The sequence below is a fragment of the Caretta caretta genome, chromosome 20 (assembly GCF_965140235.1).
Source record: "Caretta caretta isolate rCarCar2 chromosome 20, rCarCar1.hap1, whole genome shotgun sequence".
NCBI classification, from domain to species: Eukaryota; Metazoa; Chordata; order Testudines; family Cheloniidae; genus Caretta; species Caretta caretta.
This window is the reverse complement of record NC_134225.1, coordinates 11,107,034-11,122,106: the sequence shown is the minus strand read 5'-3', so window position 1 is coordinate 11,122,106 and position 15,073 is coordinate 11,107,034. Positions and strand designations below refer to the sequence as shown.

Sequence of the window (15,073 nt, the reverse complement as noted above, 5' to 3'; positions counted from 1 at the left end):
AGGATTTGTGTTAAACACCCGCCCCTCAGACACACAGTCTCTCCCTTCCCTCCCCCTAAAGCACAGATAATTACCCAGTACTCACACTTTACTCAGGCCAACTCCATGTGGCTGGGGGGGGAATTTGTCACAGGGAGCAGGGACCATGCAGTGCACACAGGACCTAAGGTTTGGTTCTGTTCTGTTGTCCCCATCACCCGAGTGCTGAGATCCCATTGAGAGCTGAAGTAGTTTGGCCCATGCCTTGTACTGAAATGTCACTAGATCAAGGCGGATGATGTGGCTTGAGTCTGGAGTTAGAGCCCCCACCCTGGGCAGGAGAACTTGCAGGATTTCAGGCTCTGCTGGGAATCCAATAGGTGGGCCTTTCCTCTCGCCATAGGGCTCGGGGACGCTGTACTGCAGGAGGAGAGGCAGCGACCCTGTGGTGTGTTTTTCAAGAGCAGGGGGGTTAACTCTAGTGTCCTGATTAAATCCCAAGCTAGGTAATTACATTCTCCTCACCTAAATCCCTCCCGCAGCTCCAACTGCACACGGCATTCTGCTTTACCTCCTCCCTAAGCCCTTGTATAGTATTGCTGTGATCTGTTAAGGAAACACTGTACTCCGCCCCAGAGGTGGGTGCATCTCAGTGGCTACCAGCTCATTAATTAAGTGCTTTTGGATGAAAAGTGCATAGGTACCAGAAATTCAAACCAGCCAAGTGACAGCCGGATAGCTGGGCAGTGGGCCGACCCGAAGGCAGCCTCTGCAATTCTTTGCTGATGGTTGTGGTCAGGGAAATACATTCCCCCAAATGCTCCTATCAGCCCGTGGACAGAGCTCAGCTGCACGATGTCTTTGCCAGTGATGGTCCAGAGATTCCTCACCCGATTCCTGCGCACTTTCAAGCCCCACAAATATCATGTTTTGCTATTAACCCCAAACGTCCCTTGCTAGCATCTGTGCTAGCTCCTGCCTAGTTCATTTCCGCTGCCACGGCACTGTTTACCCCTCATTTGCTCACTGGGGTAGTGATTTATTACTTAGCAAACTTCTCAGGAGCGGGAGGGACTTGGGGAGTTGACGGAGGTGGGGTTGTGTTGGAGTACACAGAAGCGTGTTTAACTAGGACGGGTAATGTGGTGCCCTAACACACTGGGCACTCTTGGCAGGTTACACTGGGCATGGTTGGTGGGAATTCACTTTTGAAGTGATGTTAACAACTTGGAGCTTTTAAAATTCTATAACGCTTGGAACATGAGACAGACAGAAAGAAAGAAAGAAAGAAAGAAAGAAAGAAAGAAAGAAAGAAAGAAAGAAAGAAAGAAAGAAAGAAAGAAAGAATCTCCTGATCTGGGGACTGTAACAGGTTCTGTCCCCTCCCAAGCTCCCTTAGCAAAATATGCCAATGGCAGGATAATGGTGGAACACCCCAATATGCGAATGGCAGGAAAATATTTCCTGCAGTGCAGCCCCAACAAAAGGCAGAGCTGAGATGTTGGGGAAATACCTTATTCATGCATCTGTTTCGGGCTTTGCTTCCTGCAGCGGGTTTGCCATGCGACACTGCTTTACAAACCACAGTGGGAACTTCCATCTGCCGGTGGCTCGGCCAGTCTGAAGTAGGAGTGGAAGAATTTCCAAGCCACCAACTTTCACCTCCTGGCAAGCATTTAAGGGATTGTTGGTAGAAGCAGGAGCCCCATGCAGTGCACAGCTGGGAACAGCTACTCCCTGCTCCTGTGGCTCCAGAGGTCCATCGCTCCAGCCTCGGCTGGCTAAGCACCGCAACCCTCCCGCAATTCACCCTGCCCGCCGCTGACCAGATTCTAATGCTAACTTGCCCCTGTGTCCCAAGGGCTCCGCAGCTGTTGGTGACTAGCGGTTTCTCACCACCGGCCTGAAGCTGGGGGAGTGGTTTGGGAGGAATAATTAAATGGTAGGGTCGCACCGGTCCTTTCTGCTCACAAACAGCCCCAGGCTTTCCGGCGCGGGTCATCGCTTGAGCTTAGCGGCCAAATGGTTCCGAGACGCAGCCCCACTTTGGGCCTTGCGCCAGAGCCCTTCGCCGAGAGCATCTGTTATTCCGAAAGCCAGGGGTCCGCTTTGGAGATGCAACTCACCCGGCACATGCCGCTCCCCCCCGGTGGGGCGAGGGGCAGGGCTCCCAGTCCGGAATCAGAACTTCAGCTTTCCCGGCAGGTCCCTTGGAGAGGGGAGCCGAGCTCTAAGGTGAACGGGCTGAGCTGGGTCTGCCCATCTCCGCAGAGGGGCAGCCCCCCGTGCCCAGCGTCCCCAGGGGACAAGCGGGGCTCGGGGCTCAACCCCCGGCTGCTTCCCTACTGAAGACGGGTGGGATCTGCTAGCAGGGAGCCCGGTACTATCCAAGCTGGCTTCTCCGCTCTGGCCGTCTCCGGTGTCTGTGCACAAGGGCAGGCCCCCGCCGAGCCCGGGGTGTAGGCAGTGCCCGCCTGCCCTTGCCGGGGCCCCGGAGAGCCCGCTGCCCACTCACCCTGTCTAGCGGCGCAGCCCCTGCTCCTGCAGCTGCCTCCGCCGGGCTGGGTCCCGTCGCTGGCGGCTTGAGAGGGGTGGGACCGGCCGCAGCCCGCCCCGCGGAGGTCCCAGCTCGCTGCGGTCGCTCCCTTTGCCCCGCTCGGGGCCCCGGTTGTCCCGCCCGTCTGGCAGGCGCGGGCCGGGCACGGGGCCGGTCCCGCCCGCGGGGAGCCGCGAAGACGCAGCCTTACCTGCCGCCAGCGCCGAGCGAGTCCCCGACGGTGCCGCCGTCAGCGAGCCAGCGCCGTGCGCTCCGCCCGACCCGCGGGTTCAGCACCAGGGCTCTGGCCAGCTCCTCCCTCCCCGCCGGCCTCGGGGCTTCCCCGACGCGCCCGGCCCAGCCTGCCCCGCCCGGCCCGAGCGGTCCAGGAGCAGAGCCCGCCAGGCTGGGCTGCTCCTTCTCGGCCAGGTGCAGGACCACGCTCGCCTCGGGCAGCTCCGCGGCTCTGCTCCAGGCGCCGGGGCCGCGGCCGTTTTGAAAGCTTCCCCGGGTGCAATTTCTGCACCACTGCGCCGCCGGGGCGACTCCTCCCCTTTCCGAGGGGCCGGCCGTAACCTGGGGCTGGCTCCTCCTGGCGGGCAGGCCGGCCCCTCCGAGCGCTCCTCGCAGCCCCGCCCGGGCACAGCGCGGCCGCGCTCCGGTGACTTTCCAAGGCGGGGCGTTGCACCGTGTGAGGCAGAATGCGCCGGCTTAGTACAGCACCGAGCACCCGGCGCCTGGCCCCGGCCTGGGGCTCCTAGCAGCTACCAGCATCCTCAGAGCAGGCTAGGGACCATCTTCACAAGCCCCGAAGTGCCACTGATTTTCCCACTGACTCCAGCTCCTAAATGCCTGAGTCACTTTTGAAAATGGGCCCTAGGCTCCTAAGTCACTTCCACGCTTTTAAAAATTGCATTGGAGGGCCTATAATCACAATGACCTTCTAGCTAATCTGTTGATTTATCTGTCTACAGCATGTGCCATATTAACACAGCTCTCTATTGTTATTCTTATTCTTATTAATAATAATAACAATAATATTATATATAACCAATAATTATTATTAATACGATAATTAATCATAATAGTAGCCCACATTCTCCTCTCCCCCCCCCCTTTAAGAACAAAGTAGGATCAAAGAATTGCATGAGTTTGGTTTTAAATGCCCATGAAAATAGCAGATTAAAAACAAATGGAACATTCCCCCGTGTTGTTAGAAATCCAAATTCAGCTGTGTTGGGGCTGAGCATGGAGAGGTGGAAAATGAAGTTGACTAGAAACTGAGCACAGACAAAATGAAACTGCCTGGCAGATAATGTGTGGCTGCTCTAGGGTTAAGGCAATGGGCAGGGGCTCCGGACACCTTGGTTCAATCTCTGGCTTTGATACAGACTCCCCATGGGACCTTGGGGAAGTAACATGGACACTCTGTGACTCAGTTCCCATCTGTAAAAGCACGTAAATAATTCATAGATTTTAGGGCCAGAAAGGACCATCCAGTCAGAGCTCCTGCATAGCACAGTGAATGCACCCAATGACTCCTGGATCGACTTCTGGTTGAGCCAGAATAGATCATATGGAAAGAGACAACCACTCTTGACTGAAAGACTCCAAGTGATGGACAATCCACCTGTCCCTTAGTCTGTTCCAGTAGCTAATTAAACCCATCCTCTGTCTATCTTGCCTATTTAGAGTGTAAGCTCTTTGTGGCAGAGACCACTTAATACAGCATCGGCAACTCGAAAATCTTGAATCAGGTCTAAAATAAGCATGAGGTTAGTTTTAAAAGAATAATAAAAATAGGGTTCTTTTTATTTGCCTTCTGCTTTTTGAACCTGTTGCTCATGATCCAGTCACATTTCCAGAGTTTTTTCCTCAACAATAAGGGCAAGAAACTTTCTTCTTATTCAATGAAAGTTGAGATTCTCATGTGATCACTGGACTCCTGGAGCTGGGACTTTAAGAAAAGCACCAAATATCATGCAACTTGCAACAGAATCAGAAGAGTTGGTAACACTGCTCTTGCACTGTGTCTGTGCAGCGCCCGGCACAACGGGGCCCTGATCTCAGTCGGGGTCTGTGCAGCGCCCGGCACAACGGGGCACTGATCTCAGTCGGGGTCTGTGCAGCGCCCGGCACAACGGGGCCCTGATCTCAGTCGGGGTCTGTGCAGCGACCGGCACAACGGAGCCCTGATCTCAGTCGGGGTCTGTGCAGCGCCCGGCACAACGGGGCCCTGATCTCAGTCGGAGTCTGTGCAGCGCCCGGCACAACGGGGCCCTGATCTCAGTCGGGGTCTGTGCAGCGCCCGGCACAACGGGGCCCTGATCCAAATTCAGTTGGACGTCAAGTGTTCTCAACCTTTCTGCACTTCCCTGTGAATGGTGGGTCCCAGCCTTTCTCTCAGCCAGGCCTGCATCCCCGCATCCTCCAGGTCAGTGTCAGTGAGGGCCCTGGGAGGAGGGTGATGTGAATGATGCACAGCCACCACTGTTAACACTCAATGCCATGTCTGGCTGTTTGGTGTCCTTGGCTTGGGCACACAGTACACTTGTTTGGGAGATTCCCTGCCTATGCCAACACTGAGGACACTTCACATTAATTTAGGGCGTGCACACTCATTTCCTTGGGAGCTTGGGATTACAGGGAATACTAATTAATTCATTAGTGGATTGATGCCTTAGGTCCCACCTCTAGGCTTGGATGCTCGGGATGTGCAGGGAACAGATTGCAGCCAATAAATCTGCCTGTTGCCACACTCCCCCCAGCTCTGTATCGAATATCACCCTCTCCCTTCCTGGCAGATGGTTCCAACAGGTTTGGACTCCTGCCTCTATTCGGAAATATACAAAGGGGGAGAGCGGCCGACCAATGAGATGAATCTGGTAGCAGGAGTGGTACATGCAAATGTCCCTGCTTTTCTGGACAGCCCCGGCCCCTGAATCGTCTGAGTCTCAGAGAATGAGCAGCAGTCTGCCTGGCCTCCTCTGGGCTGAGTCTGTGCGAGTGACCCCAGTGAACTAACGGGGGAGATCATGGCCCATTGTCTGCCGACAGACTCCCTTTCATTGCAGAGCTAGAGGAGCCCACGTGCCACAGACTAATCCTATTGTGAGGAGACTTTACATCTGTTCGAGTTAAGAGGGACTTGCCCCCTGGGAGCTTTCTCTCAAGATGTTCACCTTTTCGCTCAGATTGCTAGCTCCTCCTTGCTCCCCCCTTATGAATAATACTGGGGGGCTGACCTTCCCTTCAGGAGAGTCACACACCAGAGATCTTTGAAACAGAGGCCTCAGCATGGAGTGTGACCCAGAGGGAGATTGCCCCAGCTTGGTTCCATCGAGTGTAATAGACACACTCCAGCAAGCCTTTGGTAGGGCTTGGCATGTCCTAGTGCTGCCTCCACCCTCCAGAGTAGAGAATAGATCCACATGCAAACCTCTCCGAAGTTTGTTATAGGGCCAGAGTTGGTACATGGACACGGATTTCCCCATAGCTCAGGGGAGTTCAGTTTTGGGGCTCAGTTACTCTCCAAAGGGAAGTCTGGACCTTGCTGTGGGGACAAGGTGAGGGCAAGGTCCTGGGCCAGTTTTTACTCAAGGGAAGTTTTTCAAAGTAGGGGCTGGGACTTGGCAACCCTTGATATCTACACATCAAAAACAGACCCACAGTAGGGAGTCTAAAGAAAAGGAGGACTTGTGGCACCTTAGAGACGAACCAATTTATTTGAGCATGAGCTTTCGTGAGCTACAGCTCACTTCATCCGATGCATACCGTGGAAAATACAGAAGATGTTTTTATACACACAGACCATGAAAAAATGGGTGTTTATCACTACAAAAGGTTTTCTCTCCCCCCAACCCACTCTCCTGCTGGTAATAGCTTATCTAAAGTGATCACTCTCCTTACAATGTGTATGATAATCAAGGTGGGCCATTTCCAGCACAAATCCAGGTTGGGAGTCTCTGAGCCTGGGTCAACTGACTTGGGCTTGTGCTCTGGGGCTGAAATTTGACATTCAGGCTCAGGCTGGAGGCTGAACTCTGAGATCCTCCCCCCTCTCTGGGTTTCACAGCCCTGAACACCTCCAGCCCTGAACACCTACATGGCTATTTTTAGCCCAACAGCACAAGCCCCGCACAGAAACCCGAGTCAGTTGACCTGGGCTCTCAGATTTGCAGCAGTGGGTCCTTTTTTGCTGTGTAGACGTACGATAATGGGACAACACAGATGAGGTGAAGGAGTGTCTGGGAAAGTAAAGGGAACACGGAACAATTTCAAAAATGCCTCAGGCCCAGATTTTGAAAGCAATTTAGGCCTTGCTGAGTTCAGCATTGCAATTTAGGAGCCTAGATCTCATTTTCAAAGTGGGGGTTGGGTGCTCCTAAATGGCTACGGTCCAGGATCCACAAAGGGACCATGGTGCCTAAGGCCAGTTTTAGGCTTCACTGCAACTGCCTAACCCCACAGGTGCCTAAACTCACTCAGTGCCTACGTCATCAGGGGAAAAGTTCCCTAGGCACCTATATTTCTGGGCAGCCCCAGGGAGTTCCACAAACCAGAGGAAAATAGGCAGAATTGTACCTATATCACCCATGCGCCCTGATCCAGCAGGTGTGGTCAGAAGCTACCTACTGGATAAGGCCCCATTCAAAATCCAGCCAGAAGAGGAGGAGGTGGGTGCCCACCTTATAAGGGTTAAGACATGACTTGATTACAGTCTATAAATATCTACATAAGGGACACATATTTGATAATGGGCTCGTCAATCTAGCAGAGAAATGTATAACCTGATCCAATGGCTGGAAGCTGAAGCTCGACAAATTCAGGCTGGAAATAAGGCATACATTTTTAACAGTGAGAGTAATTAACAACTGGGCAGAAAATTAACTTAGAGGCAGAAAAGCTTTGAACGGAGGTCTCCCCTCTCTTGGGAGAGGGCCCTTACGTCTGGGATACCCTGATGTGGGGCTCCTTCAATCTCTCCTGTCCAAGCTGTTCCACTGTGGATAAATAATGAAAGTCACGGGGCCAAGGAGAGGGGGCGTATGCTAGCCAGGCAGTCAGGCTACACGCCTGCCAGTTGGGAGACTTGGGATCCTGACTCCAAGGGTTAATCACTTATACAAAGTGGAACACCCTCAGCAGGAGAGACTGAGGGAGCCCCAATCAGAATATTGCCTACCCCAGTGGCTAGAGCACTTAGCTGAGATAGATCCCTCTCAAATCTCTGCCAGAGCCCGGGGTCTTGTACCTGGGCCTCCCACATCCCGCGCTAGCGTGTTAACCACTGGGCTAAAACCAGCCAAAAAGCACCTCATGTGGCTGTTTTGTGTGGAGCGAGGCACGTGTCTTGCTCAGAGAAAGAGCTTAGGGGCTTAAGCCACTGGCCTCTGGAAGAGGGTTTCCTGGTTGTGAATGGCTAGTAGAGACAGCCCTGATTTAAATGTCTAGGTCTGTGGGGGCTGGAGCTTAGGACACACCCCTCCTTCAGCATCTCCCATGGGCTGGCTTAGGCGACTCCTTGCCAGGTGTGCTGACTTTGGGGGGTGGCATTCTGAGGTACCCTTTTCTTCCCAATCGTTGCACAGCAACCTGGGGGCCTAACTCAGCTCTGTGGGTCCCATTGTTGTTCTGTGATTTTCCAGGTGTCTAAAAGTTAGAGCTGCAGCGCTAAGCATCCCAGTGCCTGAGTGCCTTTTTGTGTCTGGGCCTAAATCCCATCTGAAAATGAGACTTAGGCCAGGTCTACACTAAAAAGTTACAGTGACCCAGCTGTGTGAGAAATCCACCCCACTGAGCGACGGAGTGAAGCCGACCTAGCCCCCGGCATAGGCAGCACTATGTCTCCTGTCAGCCTAGCTGCTGCCTCGCAGGGAGGTGGATGAGAGATGGGAGAACCCCTGCTGTCGGCACAGGTAATGTCTATGGGGAAGCACGGCAGCCTTAGGCTCCTACCTCGGTCAAGCTGAGTGTCAGCAATTTGCAAAGAGCTTTAAAACTACGGGTCCCAGTGACAAAGGGCCCTAAGGTCCATTTCAAAAGTGACTCAAGCACTCAAGAGCCTAAATTTCTTTGAAAGTAAATGGGACTCAGGCTCCGAAGTGACACTGCTGCTTTTGAGAATGTTTTCCTCGGCTGCTGCATCAGCTGCACCCTAGGTATCCAGGGAGCTGCCGGAGGGCTGAGGACAACAGTGCTGACTGGAGCAGAGCATATTTTTCTGTAGATATTGGTTCAAACCCTGCAGCGGCTGCATTTGTGGCCCATTGGTATTCGCTTTCCACAGGTGTTCAGGCTCTTGTACTGTTCTGGTTGGGAGCCTGGGGGCAGTGGTGGGTTAGCCACTGGGTCAACGGGGGGCTCTGAAAAAATGGGTGCCCCCAGACCCTGACTTGCTCTGCCCACCCGGCATTCCTGCCGGGGAGTGGGGTCAGGGCATGGGGGCTTGCTCCGCTCTGCCCGCCCACCTGGTGTTCCTGCCAGGTAATGGGGGAAGCCCCCATGCCCCAACCCCAATCTCCAGCAGGAGTGCTGGGGGGAGTGGGGAGGGGAACTGCAGGTGGGAGGAGTGGGGAGGGAACCCCACTTGTTCTGTCCCAGGGCCCCACAAAACCGTAATCCGCCTCTGCCTGGAGGAAGGCGCAGTTTAAGATCAATTATTGGCTGAAAACAAATTTCAGTTGTATTCTGCCATTGAATTGCAGAGCACGTGTTATTAGCATTTCTATTACAGTGGAGCCTGGAGGCTCCGAGTGAGATCAGGCCACTGTGGTGCCAGGCATTACCGAGCTCATGGCACCATCATGCTGGGCGCTGTACAGACCCCGCTCAGGCCAGGCCCCATTGTGCTGGGTGCTGCACACACACAGAGTGAGAGACAGTTCCTGCCCCACATTCTAAATAGACAAGACAGATTGAGAAGGGGAAACAGAAGCCAGCTATTTACCCACAGTCACGCAGCAGGTCAATGCAGAATCAGGACCAGAGCGCAGGTACCTGGACTCCCGAGCCAGAGCTGCACATGCTGCCCCTCTCAATCGTGTCTGCCTGGTTGTCTAGTTTCATTGTTATCAGCTGCAGCCACATGAAGCCCTATCAGCATGGGGAGCCATTCCAGCAAGTTTGTTCCAAAGGCGGTGGAGAACAAGGGCAGTTTATTTTGCAGCCTCTTTTCTAGGCATGGTTAGTGCCTGAGGGTCTGGAGAGCTGGGTTTGAATCCTGACTGTGCTGTTGATTCATTGTGATGTTGGGTGAGGCAATTACCCTTCTGTGACTCAGTTTCCCTCTCTCTACCAATATACACCACTACTGGAGATGGCCCTCAGCAAAAAGATGATAATATTTACTGATTGTTATTCTGCTCTCCTCCATCCGCCATCTGTTTTTGCCTGTGGTGGTTGTCAGCTCTTCATGACATGGGCTGGATTTTATTCCCTGGGTGTGAGCTGCCCAGCACACTAGGGTGCTGTAGAAAAACAATTACAAATAATGGCCAATTTAATCCACATGTTTAGCAAGCCCCACAACCAGAATCAGTGCAGTATCTCTGGGTATATCTACTGGCCTGTGGCTGCCGACTCGGGCTCGTGGGGCTTGGGCTTAGGGGCCGTTTCATTGCTGTGTACTTCCGGGCATGGGCTGAAGCCTGGGCTCTATGAACCTGTGGGATCGGAGGGTCCCAGAGCTCTGACTCCAGCCCAAACCCAAAAGTTTACACAAGAAACAGCCCCATAGCCAGCGAGCCTGAGTCGGCTGGCACAGGCCAGCCACAAGTTTTTCTTTCCTGTGTAGACATAGCCTTGGACTCCTGCTTTCTGTATTACTTCACTCTCCTTTCTGGCTTCTCCTGGCTCTCCCAGTGTTTGCCAGTGCACATCTCTTGGCTCACTGGCGCTAGAACACTGCACATCTCTTGGCTCACTGGCGCTAGAACACTGCACATCTCTTGGCTCACTGGCGCTAGAGCACAGTGCACATCTCTTGGCTCACTGGCGCTAGAACACTGCACATCTCTTGGCTCACTGGCGCTAGAACACTGCACATCTCTTGGCTCACTGGCGCTAGAGCACACTGCACATCTCTTGGCTCACTGGCGCTAGAACACAGTGCACATCTCTTGGCTCACTGGCGCTAGAACACTGCACATCTCTTGGCTCACTGGCACTAGAACACACTGCACATCTCTTGGCTCACTGGCGCTAGAACACACTGCACATCTCTTGGCTCACTGGCGCTAGAACACTGCACATCTCTTGGCTCACTGGCGCTAGAGCACAGTGCACATCTCTTGGCTCACTGGCGCTAGAACACTGCACATCTCTTGGCTCACTGGCGCTAGAACACAGTGCACATCTCTTGGCTCACTGGCGCTAGAACACTGCACATCTCTTGGCTCACTGGCGCTAGAGCACAGTGCACATCTCTTGGCTCACTGGTGCTAGAACACTGCACATCTCTTGGCTCACTGGCGCTAGAGCACAGTGCACATCTCTTGGCTCACTGGCGCTAGAGCACAGTGCACATCTCTTGGCTCACTGGCGCTAGAACAAAGTGCACATCTCTTGGCTAGAACACACATGGAAAGACAGTGCCTCTCTTTGTCTAGGCAAGAGCAGCAAGATTTTCTCTGAAAAAAAGCATACACTGAGCCCACCTGCATGCTCATCCCCACACAAACGACAGGGGTAACAGAGTTAAGTGGTTAGAGCATTGCAAGCCAGGTTTCCTGGGTTTTATTCCCAACAGTCTGCAGGACATCAGGCAAGTCGCTCTCCCCTCTCTGTGCCTTGGAACATAATTCTGATCTACCTCGCAGAGATGGTCTGAAGCGTAAGGCATTATGTTTTGCCAAGCACTTTTGGAACCCACAGACAAAGAATGCTGGGTGAGTGCAAAGAACATTAATACTGAGCACTTATGGCCCTCATCTCCACCTACAGGGGGAAACTGAGGCGTGAAGAGGGGACAGGACTGGCTGCAGGACACAGAGGGAGTCCTTGGCAGAGCTGGAAATAGAACCCAGGTGTCGTGGCTCTCTGTCTCACCCTGCCCACCGGACACACTGTTGCAGGCTGATTGTCCATGTGTACACACTTGCACAGTGCTGCATGCTTCTGCACAGACTCTACTCGGGGCGTGGGGTGGGGGTTACATCGTCCACCCCCAGCTTTCGTGCCAGGCCCCTGGAATCTTGCTGCTGCCTCAGCTGCTTGAGAGGCCGGAGCACAGGGGCCGTCAGGCAGGGTCTGGTGCACGGGCACATGCCAGCACCGCATACACGGGATTCTGCTCTCCCAGGCTGCATGGATGACCCTGCCTTCGGCTCCGGTTTGGTGACTCTGAGCCAGATGCCCCCGAGCTCCCAGTAGCTCTCCTGCCAGAGTGTCTCTCCTTTCAGTGCACATGGTCCCTGATTGGATTCACTGCTGTACATTGTATTCCTCTGGCACACTGCACAGAGCAGACCCATCTGCCAACCGCCCTGTGTGGCCCCCTCCCCCTCCCGGGACTGTGGGACACTCCTGTCCTGACACCATTCAGCTCATGTCACATTCAAAGCAGCCAATCAGGACCCCGGGCCGACCTTCCCGCAAACACAGATGGTAGCACTCTCGCCAAAGCGGAGCAAAAGGCCAATTGCTCCCTCGAATGGAGCCTGGTGCAGAATGGAGAGCACCTGGGAAAGGACAGACAGGAGGTGCAGGGGTCACAGATGGGGAAGGGGTTTTCCTTGGTCCCACTTCAGTGTTTTGAGGGGGATAGGGGCTCCCAGGACTGGATGGGGAAGGCAGAGCCTTGGCAGAGTGTGCCATGTTGTTCCATGGCATCCTGGGCAAGGCAGGCTGGTAGAGTTGGCTGCCAGGCTGGCAGGGAAAGGGATGCCATGGGATCCTCTGCTCTTTGGGGCTCCCTGGAAGGGGGGTCCCATGCAGCACCGTGTCAGTGAGGGGATTCTGGGGAGTGTCAAGCTCATTGTGATGAGGCATAGGTCAGCAGGCACCAAAGCGCGCGGAGTGGGGATGGTTCTCAAGGGTGCCACACCATGCTATGGGGATGCAGGTCGGGAGGTCCCTTGCTGTGTGGTATGTAGCGGGGTGCCAAGAGGTGTTATAGGGGAGTATGATCTACTCAAATATGTGGAGGGATGCCATGCTGTGTTACACAGGGGTGCCATGCTGTGTTACATGGGGGTGCCATGCTGTAATATATGGGGGTGGCATTATGTTACATGGGGTTGCTATACTGTTTTGCTTGAGGGTGCCATGCTGTTATATGGAGTGCCATGCTGTGTTACATAGGGTTGCACCACGGTTTTAGGTGATGAGTGGTATATCAGGTTATGTGGGAGGTGACATATGCGGTTGGCATGCTGTGTTACATAGAATCACAGAAATGTAGGGCTGGAAGGGACCTCAAGATGTCATCAAGTCCAGCCCCCTGTGCTTAGGCAGGACCAAGTAAACCTAGACCATCCCTGATGGGTGTTTGCCCAACCTGTCCTTAAAAACTTCTAATAACAAGAATTCCACAATTTCCCTTGGAAGCCTACTCCAGACTTTAACTATCCTTGCTCTAGATTAAACCCATTACTTGTCCTCCCTTCAGTGAACATGGAGAACCATTGATCCCCGTCCTGCTTGTAACAGTCCTTATCACGTTTGAAGAGTGTTCTCAGGTCCCCCCTCGGTCTTCTTTTCTCCAGACTAAACATGCCCAGTTTTTTTAACATTTCCTCAGAGGTCACGTTTTCTAAACTTATCATTTTTATTGCTCTCCTCTGGACTCTTTCCAATTTAACCACATAGTTCCTGAAGTCTGGCATCCAGAATTGGATTCAGTACTCCAGCTGAGACCTCACAAGCGTTGAGTAGAGTGGGACAATTACCTCTGGTGTCTTACATATGTCAGTCCTCTTAATACATGCCAGAATATAAGCCTTTTTCACAACTACATCACATTGTTGACTCCTATTCAATGTATGGTCCATTATAATCCCCAATCAGTAGAAAATGATCTTCAGTGTTTATCGATCAATGTTTTAAGACAGGGGTAGTCAATAGGTAGATTGCAGGCCAAATCCTTTGGATGAGGATGAGGAGTTTGGGACTCCCCCCAGCCCTCTCCCTGCCAGCAGCAGCTAGCTCCAGAGAAGGGGCCTCTAACCCCCCTGCCGGCAGGCAGCACGGAGCCAGGGGAAGGGGCCCTCTCTCCCCCTTCCTGGCAGCAGGGAGCTCCAGGGCCGGGGGAGAGGCCCACAGCAGCCCTGCAAGCCCCAACTTGCTCCCTTCCCCAGTTCCCACCCATCCCCTACCTCTCTCCTCTCCAGGTCCCTGCTGTGTGGCCCTTTAGAGCTGCTGCATGGCTATTTATAGCCTGCTGCACGGCCGCACTGCTAAGCAGGAAGTTAGGGAGCCGCACATAGGGTCGATGGGAGGCGCCACTTGCTCACAGGTCTTGCAATGAGGAACACTGGCCTATTGCTTTTATTTTTAGTGAATTGAATGAAAAGTGAAATCAAACCACTGTATAACCTAAAAATAACCTCCAAGAAAAATGTAATAAACTGTATTTGAGACTTTGAGAAAGTACATAGATAAATGTTAAATACATGCAAATATTAGCATTAAGACACTTTCAGACAACTGTTTTAAGTTTTACATTTGTTTTGAGTTAACAAAGAATATGAGCTTTGGTTTTGTCAAATAAAATTATTCTAAGCGTATAACCCTCCCTAAGCTCCCCAGCCCCCCAATTGCCCCCCAGCTTCCCTCCCCTAATACCCTGATTACCCCAACCCAGCTCCCCTTCCCTAACCCTCAGTACCCCCAATTGCCCCACAGCTAGGGTGACCAGATAGCAAGTTTTAAAAATCGTGATGGGGGTGGGGGGTAATAGGTGCCTATATAACACAAAGCCCCAAATATCGGGACTGTCCCTATAAAATCAGGACATCTGGTCACCCTACCCATGGCTCCGCTCTCCTAACCCCCTGATTGCCCCAACCCAGCTCCCCTTCCCTGACTCCCCAACCCCTCCAATTGTCCCCAGCTCCCCCCCTAACCCTCCCAATTGTCCCCACCCAGCTCCCCTCCCCTAACCCCCGATTGTCCCCAGTCAACTGTCCTCCCCTAACCCCCAACTGCCCCTCTCTCAGCTCCCCTCCCCCAACCCCCGATTGCCACCACACAGCTCCAGTTGGGGGTCTGGGGGGGGTATTTGGGGATGCAGGAGGGGTGTGTGAGTACTGGGAGAGGTATTTAGGGGTGCGGAAGGGGGCATTTGGGGTGTGTGGAAGGTGGTATTTGGGGGGTGCTGGAGGAGATATTTGGGGGTGCTGGTGGTGGTATTTGGGGGCATGAGAGGCTGTGTGAGTACTGGGAGCAGTATTTGGAGATGTGGGAGAGACCATTTGTGTGAGGTGATATTTGGGGTACAGGAGGGGTGTGTATACTGGCAGGAGGTATTTGGGGTGTGTGGGAGGTGGTATTTGGGGGTGCTGGAAGGTGTGTGTGTACTGGGAGGGGATATTTGAGGGGCAATGTTGAGAGTATTTG

General features: G+C 53.4%; 1 protein-coding gene across 1 annotated transcript in view; it reads right to left on the bottom strand.

The window, feature by feature from the left end:
• The window catches only part of NEUROD4 (neuronal differentiation 4), a 30,698-nt gene extending 27,682 nt beyond the window's left edge, over nt 1-3,016 (bottom strand). The window contains exon 1 of the mRNA XM_048834423.2: nt 2,727-3,016. The gene's annotated coding sequence lies outside the window, so the exon portion shown is untranslated. The remainder of the gene's footprint in view (nt 1-2,726) is intronic.
• Between the last annotated feature and the right edge of the window lie 12,057 nt (nt 3,017-15,073).